General features: G+C 45.1%; 1 protein-coding gene across 1 annotated transcript in view; it reads left to right on the top strand.

Annotated features, from left to right (window-relative positions):
- Positions 1-14,007, top strand: part of LOC128833742 (protein Wnt-4-like) — a 55,823-nt gene that overhangs the window by 19,927 nt on the left and 21,889 nt on the right. The window lies entirely within an intron of this gene.

Genomic DNA, 14,007 nt, shown 5'->3' with positions numbered 1-14,007 from the left:
ACACCAAGATGAGTCTTCTATATTTATTAGCAGGGGTGTCTACCCAGTTCTATTCTGTTATTGTTGAGGTTACTGGGTACTGGAGTAATTGTTTGAAGAACTACAGGTGTAGGGTTTCTATTGGGGTTTTGTTCCAATAAGTATAATTGGCCCTACACTTCACTCTCATATGGTAGAATCGGTTGGATTATACGGCTGAATAGTTTTATTGGAGGATATATAATGCAAGGGTGTCACACTTATGCTGTGAGGAGGATTCAATTCCATATTTAATTATGATCAATGGACCAGGATGTAATTTTAGGACCACATACTCCCCTCAAATCCACAGGGGATCTCCCACTGAAGTCAGTGAAAGGCATGTATAAAGATCAACGGTAGACTATGACTTTAGTTACTATTTAAAAAAAAACTTTTATGTATTGCATATAGCAAAAACAGTAAAATAAGCTCACCTTTAGGATCACTACTGATTCCTCCCACACTTTCTTCCTTCCCCATTCTCCTTTGTCTTCATTGTCCCTCTCTCCCGCAACCCAACCTGCTAAAATGATGAATTAAATATAGTGAATGCTGACATATAAAGTGTCATTAGCACTCACATTCTTTTGCATTAGCACCTGCCCATTCAGAAAGAAAATGCAGCATAGTTTACAATCTCTTCACATTTGGCAAGTTAATCCACAACCATGAGGGTTAGAAACTTACTTACTTTTTATTTGTGTAAGTGACTTTGCAGAGTCTGAAAATGCTATGTGGGCAACATGAAAATGTCAAGTTGGCTGGATGATCCGTGTTGCCAATATGAAGTTCCTCTTGTGTGTTTTATGAGGTCTGAGCATGCATCAGCAGAGCCCTACAAATCTGCGGATATCCGTTTTATATCCATGGACCCTGTTTGCAGATCGGATGCAGATATAAATTTTGTATCCACGCAGGGCTCTATGCATCAGTTAAAATGCTTCCAAATACTACGTCCCTGTAATACAATTTTAAGCCCCAGTGCTGCACCTTGTTCCATGCAGATGGATCCCTTTGCCTCTGGGGAGCCAAATTTAGGGGTCTGCCTATGTAAAACAAGCTGCAGGATTGAGATTTTAGTTTAGTTTATTTGGGGCTTTTTCTGAAATTGTGATTTTTTTTTTTGTCTTCCAGGTTGATGTGTAGGACCTATTTATTGTAGGTTTATAGGGGGCGTAAGTTTCTATTGAGATCATCCCCATTGGTGATAAAGGAAGGGTAACATTTTCAAAATCACCTAAGGGTTTGATTCACAAAGAAGTTGGGCACTGCAATGCATAAAGTCTCTAGGCACCCTGCCTCACCCTCAGCCTTGAGTCAGGCCCCCGGGCCCCGCATACCATGTGTGGGAGAATAAGGGACCTAAGAAAGGGCTTCTCAAAGCCTGCAAGCTGAGCAGGGAGCTGCTTAAAGTAGCTAGGAGTGCAATGCAGAGCAAAGGGGTGGAAATGTTGGGCCCAGATTCACAAAGGTCATTAGGCACCTATATGCCATTGAGCTGGGCCATCTCCAGCCCATCAGTTGGGTGCATGACAGTATCTCCCTCTGCTTAGGATTCTCAGCTGTCAGCCCTCTCCTGGAGTTAGATCATAGAATCATAGAAGATTAGGGTTGGAAGAGACCTCAGGAGGTCATCTAGTCAAAACCCCTGCTCAAAGCAGGACCAATACCAACTAAATCATCCCAGCCAGGGCTTTGTCAAGCCAGACCTTAAAAACCTCTAAGGTTGGAGATTCCATCACCTCCCTAGGTAACCCATTCCAGTGCTTCACCACCCTCCTAGTGAAATAGTGTTTCCTAATATCCAACCTAGACCTCCCCCACTGCAACTTGAGACCATTACTCCTTGTTCTGTCATCTGCTACCACTGAGAACAGCCTAGAGCTCCATCCTCTTTGGAACCCCCCTTCAGGTAGTTAAGGCTACTATCAAATCCCCTCTGACTCTTCTCTTCTGCAGACTAAATAAGCCCAGTTCCTTCAGCCTCTCCTCGTAAGTCATGTGTCCCAGCCCCCTAATCATTTTTGTTGCCCTCCGCTGGACTCTCTCCAATTTGTCCACATCCTGTCTATAGTGGGGGCCCAAAACTGGCTGCAATACTCCAGATGTGGCCTCACCAGTGCCGAATAGAGGGGAATAATCGCTTCCCTCGATCTGCTGGCAAAGCTCCTATTAATGCAGCCCAATATGCCGTTGGCCTTCTTGGCAACAAGGGCACATTGCTGACTCATATCCAGCTTCTCATCCACTGTAATCCCCAAGTCCTTTTCTGCAGAACTGCTGCATAGCCAGTCAGTCCTCAGCCTGTAGCAGTGCATGGGATTCTTCCGTCCTAAGTGCAGGACTCTGCACTTGTCCTTGTTGAATCTCATCAGATTTCTTTTGGCCCAATCCTCCAATTAGATGCCTAGGCCAAGGCAGCCCTCTCTCAAAGAGAGAGTCCCCTTTAGCACCAATAGCCCAGTAGTTAGGGCACTCCCCCACCCAGAGGCAGGTGGTGGTGGTCGGGGACTCCCTCCTAAGGGGGACTGAATCATATATCTGCCGTTCCAACTGGGAAAACCGAGAAGTGTGCTGCTTGCCAGGAGCTAGGATTCACAATGTGATGGAGAGACTGCCGAGACTCATTAAGCCCTCGAATCGCTACCCTTCCTGCTTCTCCACATGGGCACCAATGGTACTGCCAAGAATGACCTTGAGCAGATCACTGCAGACTGTGTGGCTCTGGAAAGAAGGATAAACGCGTTTGAGGTGCAAGTGGTTTTCTCGTCCATCCTCCCTGTGGAAGGAAAAGGCCCAGGTAGAGACCGTCAAATCGTGGAAGTCAACGAATGGCTACGCGGGTGGTGTCGGAGAAAAGGCTTTGGATTTTTTGACCATGGGATGGTGCTCCAAGAAGGATTGCTAGGCAGAGACGGGCTCCACCTAACGAAGAGAGGGAAGAGCATCTTTGCAAGCAGGCTGGGAAACCTAGTGAGGAGGGCTTTAAACTAGGTTCACTGGGGGAAGGAGACCAAAGCCCTGAAATAAGTGTGGAAGTGGGATACCAAGAGGAAGCATGAGAGTGCAAGAGGGGAGGACTACTGCCTCATACCGAGAAAGCAGGACTATCAGCAAATTATCTTAAGTGTCTATACACAAATGCAAGAAGCTGGGAAATAAGCAGAGAGAACTGGAAGCCCTGGCACAGTCAAGGAATTATGATGTGGTTGGAATAACAGAGACTTGGTGGGATAACTCACATGAATGGAGTACTATCATGGATGGATATAAACTGTTCAGGAAGGACAGGCAGGGGAGGAAAAGGTTGGGGAGTTGCATTGTAGCCCACGAAAGCTTATGCTCTAATAAATTTGTTAGTCTCTAAGGTGCCACAAGTACTCCTGTTCTTTTTGAGGATACAGACTAACACGGCTGCTACTCTGAAACCTGTCATTATATGTAACAGCTCCAGTATGAAACTGCAGAAAAATCTGAGAGTCTCTGGATTGAATTTAGAAGTGTGAGCAACATGGGTGATGTCGTGGTGGGAGTTTGCTATAGACCACCAGACCAGGGGGAATGAGGTGGATGAGGCTTTCTTCAGGCAACTAATAGAAGTTACTAGATCACAGGCCCTGGTTCTCATGGGGGACTTCAATCACTCCGATATCCTCTGGGAGAGCAATATAGCAGTGCACAGACAATCCAGGAAGTTTTTGGAAAGTGAAGGGGGACAATTTCCTGGTGATAGTGCTGGAGGAACCAACTAGGGGCAGAGCTCTTCTTGACCTGCTACTCATAAACAGGGAAGAATTAGTAGGGGAAGCAAACATGGATGGGAACCTGGGAGACAGTGACCATGAGATGGTTGAGTTCAGGATCCTGACACAAGGAAGAAAGGAGAGCAGCAGAATACGGACCCTGGACTTCAGAAAAGCAGACTTTGACTCCCTCAGGGAACTGATGGGCAGGATCCCCTGGGAGACTAATATGAGGGGGAAAGGAGCCCAGGAGAGCTGGCTGTATTTTAAAGAATCCTTATTGAGGTTGCAGGAACAAACCATACCAATGTGTAGAAAGAATAGTAAATATTGCAGGCGACCAGCTTGGCTTAACAGTGAAATCCTTGCTGATCTTAATCACAAAAAAGAAGCTTACAAGAAGTGGAAGCTTGGACAAATGACCAGGGAGGAGTATAAAAATATTACTCAGGCATGCAGGAGTGAAATCAGGAAGGCCAAATCACAATTGGAGTTGCAGCCAGCAAGGGATGTTAAGAGTAACAAGAAGGGTTTCTACAGGTATGTTAACAACAAGAAAAGGGTCAGGGAAAGTGTGGGCCCCTTACTGAATGGGAGAGGCAACCTAGTGACAGAGATGTGGAAAAAGCTAATGTACTCAATGATTTTTTTGCCTCTGTCTTCACAAACAAGGTCAGCTCCCAGACTACTGCACTGGGCAGCACAGTATGGGGAGGATATGAGCAGCACTCAGTGGTGAAAGAACAGGTTAAGGACTATTTAGAAAAGTTGGATATGTACAAGTCTATGGGGTTGGATGCACTGCATCCGAGGGTGCTAAAGGAGTTGGCTGATGTGGTTGCAGAGCCATTGGCCATTATCTTTGAAAACTCATGGCGATCAGGGGAGGTCCCGGATGACTGGAAAAAGGCTAATGTAGTGCCCAGCTTTAAAAAAGGGAAGGAGGAGGATCTGGGGAACTACAGGCCAGTCAGCCTCACCTCAGTCCCTGAAAAATCATGGAGCAGGTCCTCAAGGAATCAATTTTGCAGCACTTCAAGGAGAGGAAAGTGATCAGGAACAGTCAGCATGGATTCACCAAGGGCAAGTCATGCCTGACTAACCTAATTGCCTTCTATGATGAGATAAGTGGCTCTGTGGATGAGGGGAAAGCAGTGGACGTGTTATTCCTTGATTTAGCAAAGCTTTTGATATGGTCTCCCACAGTATTCTTGCCAGCAATTTAAAGACATATGGGCTGGATGAATGGACTATAAGGTAGATAGAAAGCTGGCTAGATCATCGGGCTCAAAGGGTAATGATCAATGGCTCCATGTCTAGCTGGCAGCTGGTATCAAGCAGAGTGCCCCAAGGGTTGGTCCTGGGGCCGGTTTTGCTCAATATTTTCATTAATGATCTGGAAGATGGCATGGCTTGAACCCTCAGCAAGTTTGCAGATGACATTAAACTGGGAGAAGTGGTAGATACCCTGGAGGGTAGGGATAGGATACAGAGGGACCTAGACAAATTAGAGGATCGGGCCAAAAGAAATCTGATGAGGTTCAACAAGGACAAGTGCAGAGTCCTGCACTTAGGACGGAAGAATCCCATGCACTGCTACAGACTAGGGACCGAGTGGCTAGGCAGCAGTTCTGCAGAAAAGGATCTTGGGGTTACAATGGACGAGAAGCTGGATGAGAGTCAACAGTGTGCCCTTGTTGCCAAGAAGGCTAACGGCATTTTGGGCTGTATAAGTAGGAGCATTGCCAGCAGATTGAGGTACGTGATCATTCCCCTCTATTCCGCATTGGCGAGGCCTCATCTGGAGTACTGTGTCCAGTTTTGGGCCCCACACTACTAGAACGATGTGGAAAAATTGGAAAGAGTCCAGTGGAGGGCAACAAAAATGATTAGGGGTCTGGAGCACATGATTTATGAGGAGAGGCTGAGGGAACTGGGATTGTTTAGTCTTCAGAAGAGAAGAATGAGGGGAATTTGATAGCTGCTTTCAACTACCTGAAAGAGGGTTCCAAAGAGGATGGATCTAGACTGTTCTCAGTGGTGGCAGATGACAGAACAAGGAGCAATGATCTCAAGTTGCAGTGGGGAAGGTTTAGGTTGGATATTAGGGAAAAAAATTTCACTAAGAGGGTGATGAAGCACTGGAATAGGTTACCTAGGGAGGTGGTGGAATCTCCTTCCTTAGAGGTTTTTAAGGCCTGGCTTGACAAAACCCTGGCTGGGATGATTTAGTTGGGGATTGGTCCTGCTTTGAGCAGGAGGTTGGACTAGATGACCTCCTGAGGTCCCTTCCAACCCTAATCTTCTATGATTCTATGCAGGAGACTCAAGACCACATCTCTGGTCTGCCTGATTTGGAGTAGGAGGGACTTGAACCCACCTCTGCAGTGAATGCCCAAACCACTGGGCTATTGGGTATCCTGGGGTGGGGGTGGAGGGTTTCCTCAGTCTCTCCTTCTAGAGCTGTTCCCACTTTGTGTAAATAATTAATTGGACCACATTTCCAAATAGCGAGAAAAAGCAAGAAATTGACTTGATAGCCCAGATTCAGACCCTTGAACCAATAAATATTTAATTATTTATTTGAAATGGACCAGTTCCAGCAGGAGAGATTGAGAAAGCCATAACCAGAATACCCAATAACCTAGCGGTTGCTCTACCTGGGATGTGGGGACTGGAGTTCAAGACCCTGCTCCAAATCATGCAGAGCTATGATTTGAACTTACATCTCCCAGATGTGTGCCCTAACCACTGGACTACTGGCGACACAGATATGGCCTGCTTGCCTCAGCTATCTTTTGTGCTTGTTAGGTGAGTGCAGAGCATGGCTACTAGCTCAGGCCCCTCTGGGGAGAGATGGGGAAAACACCTAATCTGAAAATTCTGCTGGGGCTTAAGCATGGGTAAGGGCACCAAGCAGCTGATTAGCTGTGTGGTTGCATCAGGACTTAGGCAGCTTTGCACACACCCACCATTGGAAATTTAGACACCTACAGGGTTAGATGGAAGCAGAGCAGTGGTTTGGGGAGTGTTAATGGGGGCTAAATATTGGACTTCAATGCCTAAAGAAGCAGTTAGGCTCCTAAGTACCTTTCTGAATCTGACCTTAAGTGATTTCGGAGCCAAAATATCATTTTCAAAAGTGACTTAAACACTGGGAGCCTTAGAGTCAGTGAAAGTCAAGGGGACTTAGGCTCCCAATTCACTTAGCTACTTTTGAAAATTTTGCCCAGGATAGAGTAAGCATCTGGGGCCTAATTCATCATTACCATGCACCTTGCGCAGTCATTTATGCCTGTGATAGTGTTTTACACATACTCTGCAGATCAGATCAGTATCATTTTACATTCACAGAATTATCAGACATAGATGAACACAATATCTTGGGGATGAGTCAAAACAGTTTTTGTAAAAGGAAATAAATCATGCCTCACCAATCTACTAGAATTCATTGCTAGCAAATGTTGTGAAGGTCAAGAATATAACTGGGTTAAAAAAAGAACTAGATAAGTTCATGGAAGATAGGTCAGTCGATGTCTATTAGCCAAGATGGTCAGGGATGCAACCCCATGCTCTGAGTATCCCTAAGCATCTGACTGCTAGAAGCTGGGACTGGGCAACGGGATGGATCACTCAAAATTGCCATGTTCTGTTAACTCCCTCTGAAGCATCTGGCACCAGCCACTGTTGGAAGACAGGATATTGGGCTAGATAAACCATTGGTCTGACTCTATATGATCTGGTCTGTTCTTATGTTCACATCATACTGTTGTAGATGACAAGGTGCATGACAAAAGAAAGATATACACTTTACTTCTGGAGTGTTTAGTGGGAGTTCTGGATCAAGGATTACTACAATACAACAAGCAGGTCATGGATGCATATGTTGAAAAGCTCAGGCTGAGGTTACATCCTTATTTTACTCCTCTTTATTTCATGAAGACCTCTGTTTCACTTTATTTGCTTTTATTCTACATTTGATGGAGCAGTACATGGATTTAATTAGCTCGTATGCTTTTCTACTAATTCCATTTTGTAGTAATTTAAGGTTCAGTTCCATATGCCAGTGCAACAGGGTGCTTGGAGGCAGGGCCGGCTCCAGGCACCAGCTTGGCAAGCTGGTGCTTGGGGCGGCCACCCCGGACAGGGGCGGCAGGTCCAGCTATTCGGCGGCAATTCGGCGGACGGTCCTTCACTCCCGCTAGCAGCGAAGGACCTTCCGCCGAATTGCCGCTGCAGATTGCGATCGCGGCTGCTTTTTTTTTTTTTTTTTTTTTGTGGCTGCTTGGGGCGGCCAAATCCCTGGGGGCGGCCAAATCCCTGGAGCCGGCCCTGCTTGGAGGGCCAGGCAACCTAGTGGTTGGTGCCCCTGACCTCCAGCACCTTGTTTCCTTGTTCAAGGTGCCTCAGTCTTTTAGGTAGTAAGGCAGAGGGACCTGGGCTCTCCCTCGCTACCAGGTCCCAGCCCAGGGCCTTCTGCAAGTCAACCCCAGAATCATGGCCCCTCACAGCATGAAGTCTAAATCCATTGCCCTGGGTTACTTCCTACCACTGTCCCTTCAGTTTGGGGCATGGCCCCTGTAGTCCAATTCACTGGGTGGCTTGCCTCCAATAGCACCCACTCACAGACCTTGGGCAGCATCCTGCCACAGTCCAAAGTTCCTTCGGGTGGGGCAGCTATACATTTGGTAAGGCCAAACCCCACAATGTCTCTGGCCCTCAGTTATCCAGTTACCTCAGTTGCCTGAGGCTCCTAGGTCTCTGCCACATCACTTACTTTCTGGTGGCTGCCTTAACTGGCAGGCTAGTAACCCTTCATCTCAGGCAGGCAGCTAGCTTCTGCTTCTTCACCAGTCAGTCCCAAACTAAGCTGGGCTCTCTCCTTTTCTCCCTCCTCCAGGCCTGGCATTGGCTGCAGGTATAATGGGGTGGGCCTAGCTGGGCACAAAGTCTCTCTTTAACTCCTGCCATGCTTGCTAGCAGTTTCTCCATTCCATCACAGCCAGATTGTGTGAAAAAATTATTAAAAAATCCATGAAGCAGGCAATATCTTTCCCTCATTTCGTAGTATACAAGTTTGTTAATTAATCACTGTAGGACAAGGATGTGGTCAGTGGTGTTGTGAAAATTGGGCCTACACATTTACCCTAATCAACTATAAAATTGAGTTAATAAATTGTCACAATGACCATGTGACGTTACACCCATATTCTTTATGGAAATATGCTTATGATATGGATATGGCATAACTGAGATATATTTTATACAAGATGGGTCTTGTAAGGTATCATTGGAAAGGTTACCATTTACTGAATGTGATTATCCAATTTGTATGCATGTATCGTTTCTGTATCTAAAGTTAGGAATATTGACTATGTAACTGTTACAACTATGTGTGTATTTGGGAGACACCTACCAGACAATAGGCCATCAGCTTTGATGGGCCATTAGGAAGAAACAATAAGACTTTGAAGATACTAATCTCTCTCCTTCCTGAGAGGCGTCTTGGGACCTAGGTGGAATACTACTAGGTCAGGTGGTCCTAAACACCATCTTGGACTTCTAGTAATTTTCCACTAAAAGGAGGGGGAGGTCTAGACTGGGAAACAAAAGATTCCTGCCTTATGTAAATCTTATTTAAGGCTGGGGAATAAGGCAAACAGGACTCTTCTCCATTGTCTTCCTGTCCAAGAAGAAAGACTGCTGAAAGTACCTGAAGAGACAAAGGAACTGAGCGGTGGGCAAGGCAAGGGCTGAGTCCATACTGAGACAGAGGAGTCTAGTCTGTAAAGAGAAATATCTGGAACTCTAAGCTACAGAAACTCTGCATTCTGCCTTAGTCAATGTTTAGGGTGAGAAATTACTTCTTGAAATCAGTCTCTTAAGATCTTCAGCTTAGTATGTGTGCTTTGTTTTATTTGCTTGGTAATCTGCTTTGTTCTGTTTGCTATCCCTTATAATCACTTAAAATCTGCCATCTGTAATTAATAAACTTGTTTTGTTTATTATTAAATCCAGCTTGTGCAATTTCTAACTGGAGGTGTCAGGGGAAGAAGTTGTGCATATCTTCCTCCACATTGAGGGAGGGGGCAAATTTATGAGCTTACATTGCATAGATTTCTCTACAGCACAAGACAATATTATTTTGGGTGTACTTTTCAGAGGGGAGCCGCACTTGAGTGCTGGATGATTTCCTAGCTGAGTCTTCTCATAGAAAGCTATTTGGGGACTGTGTGACTCTACCGCTGGTGCGTCCCTACCTGCGTGTGTGCGCTGCCAGAGGCTGGAAAGCCTAATTCAGCAAAACAGGGAGAGGGAGCCCAGGCTAGTAGAGCAGGCAGGCTTAGTGAAAGCTCAGTACATCAGGTGGCATCCTAGAATGGGGGTCTAACCCATCACAGACTTGTTATATAAAATTGTTTAAGAAACATGTAAGGAGGAGATAGAAAGACTGAATTAATTTAAACAAAATGGGCTTTACTGGTACCTCTGTGTTAAGATGACTGGTAAACAAGAGTTATACAGGAGTGATAGTCAATGAACCAAAATTGGTTTTGGAAATTAGATCTAGTTTGTAGCAAAATAATGAGGGGATGGACTATTCCACCCATCACTCTCTTTTGAGGTCCTTAAAAGAAAAGAGATTTGGGGGGGGATGAACATTAGCAAAAGGGAAAAGTTGGCTACAGAGATGCTGTCTGACTGAAAGACGAGAGAAAAGAACTCTGAAAAATCAGGGACTAGGTGTCTCAAATTGGGTGCTCAAAATTAGTTGATATTTTTGACAATTTTAGCCTTACTTCTCTGTGCCTCAGTTCCATGTAACATGAGGATAATTTCTGCTTTGCAGGCAATATTATACATTTTGACAAATGTTAGTAAATTCTTCAAATCACAGCTTTTGGAATTAGCACAATTTTAAAACTTGGTCACTTTTATTTTTAAATTAGCAGCTGTAAGTTCATTTCAAAAAGGAGTGGGAAAACAAAAAGGAGGGGAGAACACCCAAGTTCAAATTTCCTTATGTGGAAATGTTTCTGGAGGAATTGAGAAGACAAATACAATAATGTTTGTGAAGCACTAAAATACTAGTGAAAGCAGCACAGAAAACCTCCTGAGAAAATGAACAAGTCTGCATTCAGTGCAGTGTTTGGATGGTGGGCCCTGGGCAGTACATAACACATTGAATGATAAAAATTAAATTAAACAGTGAATAGCTACCCCTTCAGTAAGCACTCTCCACCCCGTGAATTGAATGGGGCAGGGGTTTTGGGGGACAATACTATGTGATCATGGAATTAAAGACTGTACCATAATGCATATGCAAAAGGGGGCTGAATTAAGGTTGCACAGGCAACCTTGATACTGGCATTTCCTGACTTTACGTAGGGTATGTAATATTTTATATGGTGCTTAAGCACAGCACTGAACCCACCCAGGAAGCCCTTTCAAGGTTTTAACTTAACCCTCCAAAATAACCACTTCTCTGAAATGGTCAGATGGGCTAATTACCCCAATATACAAGGACACAGATGCTCTCAACCCAAACTACTACAGAATTACTGGGGTTTACAATAACACCAGCAAACTATTATACAACATCCAAAATAAAAGAGTAATGCCCTTTCTAACGCGTGCATGTGTGTGTGTGTGTTTCCACCTGTGCCTTCAGCTGGCATATGATGAGGGTGGCTCACACAGCAGAGAAGACCCTAATCTCCCCTTAGCCCTTTTCCCTATCAGCGTGTCTTTCAAACACTAGTAAGCCTTCTCCAGATGCAGATGTTTCTTAGACCAGGATGGGTTTGTTGCCGATGTGTGTGCTGGGAGAAGAGGGATGTATGTGGCATCCTAAGGACACATGCACTCTGGAACCGCCTGTATCTTCTGGGCATGATGCACAGAGGTCTCTCTCCATGGAGAAGTTCAGCATCCACATCCCAGCAATGACAAACTTCTGTAATGAGAGCAGCAGCTTCCGGGGGGAGGGGGGTGTCAGTGGACAGGTGGGTTGGGATGCCTCAAGTTCTGTAACCATTCAGCACAATGCCCCTGCTTCACAGCAGCTTTATCCCAGAGTTTCCACAAGCACTACATGTCTGGTTTTAGGCATAAAGAGCTTCTTTGCTAGTTTAGAAGCAGCAAAAGGATTTAGGGTTTGTTCCGAGCTCCCTTTTTGGACATTTCCAATCTTTTTACATTCTTAAAAGTTCTAGATACTGTAATGACTCTACTGAGCAGCCATAGGTCAGCAGAGAGCAGTGTTATGAATCTGCTACGGGTGAACCTACTTCTGCTCTTCTTCTGACTTCTTCCACTGTGGAAGGGGACAGTGGTGGTAGTGCAAGAAAGGTAGGTGTTCCTAGTGGCTGGCACTAGTGATTAAGCAGGAGTTTCTGCCATTGCTTGTGTGGGGCTGGGGCTGTCTCAGTTTGAGGTTTACAGGGGTCTTGTACATAGTCTAAATAAGAATATGGGCATAGTACAAGTAAACATATTACACCATAACAGGATTCCATGACATCACTTTCTCCCCAGCAATGGAAATCTCCCTGTTGCAAGGCATCAAAATCAATCATCATTTAGCTAAATGTGATGAGCACCAATACAATGTAAAACATTCAGGTCAGCACATTCTTCATAGGGTGATGTTAATATTTGATTTCCTCTGTGTTCCAAGCACTTCTATGACCATTATGCCTTCTGTGTTTCCAGATACATCAAATAACTATTGTACAGTGAGTATTCATCCATGACCATTACACACATTTGGGGTATATTTCAGTACCTCTTCTTCTGGTAAGTGTGTCCTATGTACACCTAGAATATGTATTACACTCTGGGACTGATTCACACTAAGGCCACTTTTCATCACTCAGGCAGTGTAAAAGGACCTTAACGTGGGGTGTAAATTATATAGTTACACAATGTTAAGGGCCTTTTACACAGCCGGAGTACTGTATAGAGGGCTACCGGTATGTCTACACTTTGAGCTGGGGGTGTAAATTCCAGCTTAAGGAGACATATCTGGACTAGCTCTAGTTGAGCTAGAGTGCTAAAGATAAAGTGTAGACACAGTGGCGTGAGCATGGGGAGGGGCTAGCTGTCCGAGTACAATCCCATCTGAGATGCTAGATACATCTTGGGGCATGTAGCCCATCATGCTGCTAGGGCTACCCTCTATTTTTAGCATACTAGCTCCATCAGAGCAAGTCTGGGTATGTCTCCTCATGCTGGCATTTACACCACCTCCTCAAAGAGAAGACATATATTTAGTCAAAATGAGAACCAGGCTCACTATGTTCTACGTATACCTACAACCAGCATGCATTCTCTCTGGCATCTGCATACATTTACAACCTCTAAATGGTTCAAGTATGTTCTGAATAAATGTATAACTATTGCACATACTGAGTGTGTGTGCGCACATCTACAATGACTGCATGTTCTTTCACAAAGGGCTTCTCTGCACAATCATTTAGTTCACAGCCAGGTGGGAGGTGAAGCTAGTCTGCATTAGACTGCCACAGATTAACTGTGTGGCTCCTGCTGACTCGCATTAAAAGTTGGTTAATGGACTTTGATCTACTCCTTTTTCAAAGAGGACTAAATCAAAGTGCATTAATGAACTGTGGTCATTTTATACTCTAAGGCCCAGTGGTTAGGGCACTCACCCAAGATACAGGGACATGAGTTCAAATTCCCACTTTGTTTGATGTGGAGCAGGGACTTGAATACAGGTTTCCCACCTCTCAGCTGAGTACCCTAACCACCAGGTTATAGGGTATGTCACTCAAATATTTAAATATTCATTGGAGCCAGGATTGGAACCCAGGACTCCCAGGTGAGTGTGCTAACCACTAGGCTATGAGTCAGTCTTACTGTCTCTCTGGCCTCATTAATATTTTAGTGTTTAGTGGAACAACTTCAACAGGGTAGATTGAGAAAGACTTACTGCAGTCATGAGGGCACTTACCTGGGAGTTGGGAGACATGTTCAAGTCCCTGCTTCATATCCAGGTCTCTCACATTTTGGGTGAGCGCTCTAGCCACTGGGCTACACAGTATCAGAGGGGACACCACCACCACCATCACCCTCCTCCTCCAACTGTGTTTTTTTTTTTTTTTGGGGGGGGGGGGGGGGGAGAAATAGGTGGCAGCTGAGGTCGGGGGAGGGGAGCGGGACGATCTAAGTCCCTTTGTGCATCTAGCTCCCAGTTTTGAAAATCTTACCTTCAGTACAT

The sequence above is a fragment of the Malaclemys terrapin genome, chromosome 1 (assembly GCF_027887155.1).
Source record: "Malaclemys terrapin pileata isolate rMalTer1 chromosome 1, rMalTer1.hap1, whole genome shotgun sequence".
Taxonomy (NCBI): domain Eukaryota; kingdom Metazoa; phylum Chordata; order Testudines; family Emydidae; genus Malaclemys; species Malaclemys terrapin.
Note: the sequence above shows the minus strand (reverse complement) of the source record. Positions and strands in the feature narration are given on the sequence as shown.